This window comes from Triticum aestivum, chromosome 3B (genome assembly GCF_018294505.1).
Source record: "Triticum aestivum cultivar Chinese Spring chromosome 3B, IWGSC CS RefSeq v2.1, whole genome shotgun sequence".
Lineage (NCBI taxonomy): Eukaryota > Viridiplantae > Streptophyta > Magnoliopsida > Poales > Poaceae > Triticum > Triticum aestivum.
In genome coordinates this window covers 313,779,818-313,782,789 of record NC_057801.1, presented here as the reverse complement: position 1 = coordinate 313,782,789, position 2,972 = coordinate 313,779,818, and positions in this window count along the sequence as shown.

Below are 2,972 nucleotides of genomic sequence, written 5' to 3'. Positions count from 1 at the left end.
TAGGAGGTCCGTTTCCTCCGTTTTGCGGTACGCCACACCCCCCCGATCAATAGGACCCCCGTTTCGATCATAGGAGGTCCGTTTCCTCCATTTTGCGGTACACCAGGCCCCTCCCGATCAACAGGACCCCGTTTCAAACATGGCCGGTCGAACACAAGGCCGTTTCCTCCGTTGTGCGGTACGCCAGGCCTCGTTTCCATCGCCTGTTCCGTCCAAGCCCTCCCGATGAACACGACCACGCATTCCGTTCCGACCCAGCCGGTTGGCTCCCCATGAACACGACGACGAGGCTGTTTCTCCGTTCCGACCCAACCATGTACGTATGCGCGATAGGCGTTAGAGACCCTGCCCTTATGTACGTACGTGGCCGTATTTTCTTTCTTGCACCCTCGCCGCTGTACGTACGTGTACATGCTACGTGCGCGCCTCTATTACGACACGTGCGCGCCTCTACTACGACACGTGTGCGCCTCTACATCCACCAGTATATATGTACGTACACGTTCGCGACCAGAATGACAACGCTACGTACGTTTCGACCAGGTGGGTCCGACTGTCAGGCACTTCCTTGCGTGCGAAGATGTAGCTGGTGGGGGGGTAATCTCTATGAAGATTACTACGGAGATGTCTGAGCTGATGGTAGCACCACTAGTATTGTAATAGTTATATCATCCACAGTCCCGTGTGACTCGTGGGATATGACTTAGTGTGTACCAAATTCCGGAGGTGTAGAAAAATAATGTATAGGAGCTTGGGATGCCTCCGATGAGATGTAATCTTCCTTTCACCACAGTTGTACTCAGTTTGGTCTTATACTAAACCTTGTATGGTGTGTATGACGATGGAATAAATGTAGCAGTTTCTATATTTACCATGTCATATGAATGATCATCTTGCATTCCGAGTTATCCCTTACATTCTACATTTCTATGTCAGAATCTTATCATTCTGGACTAAACCATTGTCTTGTTTTCCTAGGATGGTTAATACCCGCAACAACCCTGCTCCCCCGGAGCAGGCTGAAGGCAGTGGGGCTAGCGATGCGAACCTGCCTCATCCTCCTTCTCTGGCTGATGTCATGCTGGAGGCCGAGAGGAACAAACGAGAGACCAACCGTTTGCTAGAACGCATCGAACAGAACACAGCGCCGCACCAGAGGAATAATTTGGTGTCGCTCAGTGACTTCATCAAGTTACATCCACCCACCTTCCATCACTCCATCGAGCCCCTCAACGTCGGTGATTGGCTTCGCAACATTACCCACAAGCTACGTTCTGCACTCGTAGCCGAGGCTGATAAAGTCACTTTTGCTGCCTATCATCTTGAAGGCCCCGCTAGTCTCTGGTGGAAGAATTATGAGGCCATGCACCCAGCTGGCCAGGTCACTACTTGGGCAGAATTCAGTGAGGCTTTCCATGAACATCACATTCCAGAAGGTCTTATGGATTGCAAGCGTGAGGAGTTCTGCAGTTTCACCCAAGGTAGACTCTCTGTGGATGCATATAGTAGGGAGTTCGGTAACCTAACATGTTATGCAACTGAGGAAGTTTCCACCGATGCCAAGAAGCAGGCAAGGTTCCGCAAGGGACTTAGCCCCGAGCTTCGCCGTGATCTCCGTCTTCACGAGTGCACTTCCTTCCAGAAGCTTGTGAACAAGGCCATCAGTGCTGAGACAGGTCAGACTGATTTCGAAGCAACACGCAAGCATGGCCGTGACACTGGTTCCTCATCCGGTTCTGGCTCCCAGAAGCGCCGGGTGTGGGTGCATAACACCGCCCGCCACCCAGGTTCACACCGAGGCCATCCTATCAGGCGTCTCGTCTAGCTCAGCAGTATGCACCAGCTAAGTCCTATGGTGGATCAACCAACAATGCTCCTCCATGCACCAGCACTGTGACGTGTTTCAAGTGTGGAGAACCAGGCCACTACATGCGAGAGTGTCCCCAGACCAACCCCAACCCCAACCAGTCTGGAAAGGCTGTTGGCCGTGGCAAGCCAACATGGAAGGTGTACTACGCCAAGCCGGCCACCGCTGCACGTGTCCATGTGAACTGTGTCTCAGCTGAAGAGGCTCAAGAGGATCCTAACATCGTTCTCGGTATGCTCCTTGTTAATTGCCACCCGACATCTGTTCTTTTCGATACTGGAGCATCTCATTCATTTATATACGAGAGCTATGCTCGTTTGCATAAGACCACATTTTGTGATATGCCCACCTCCATGGTAATTCAAACCCCGGGATCCAAATGGTAAACTTCTAGAGTGAGCCATGGTAATGAAATCCAAGTTGACAGACTTGTTTTCCTTGCGTCCTTGATAGATCTCAAGTCCTCGCACATTAATATCATCTTGGGTATGGACTAGATGTCAGCCCATCATGCCAAGATTGATTGCTTCTCTAGGACTGTTCAACTTATACACCCATCAGGAGAGGTAGCCAATGTCTTGACCCGAGTAGCCAAGCGACAACTATATTCTCTCAATGCCAGTCCTTTGCCAGACCTCGAAGACGTTCCGGTAGTCCATGATTTTCCGGATGTCTTTCCAGAAGAATTGCCAGGTGTTCCACCTGACCAAGATGTCGAGTTCGTGATAGATCTTATTCCAGGAACTGTCCCAATCTCTAGGAGACCCTATAAGATGGCACCACTAGAACTAGCTGAGCTTAAGAAACAACTCGATGAGTCCTTGAAAAAGGGTTTCATCCGTCCTAGTTCGTCTCCATGGGCTTGTCCCGTCCTCTTCGTCAAGAAGAAGGATGGTACAGATCGGATGGTTGTAGATTATTGACCCGTTAACCTGGTCACCATAAAGAACAAGTATCCGCTCCCCAAGATCAACGACCTGTATGATCAGCTTGCTGGATCCTCAGTCTTCTCTAAGATGGATTTGAGGTTGGGCTACCATCAAATCAAAATCAAGAACAGGGACATTCCCAAAACGGCCTTTGTTACTCGTTATGGCCAATACGA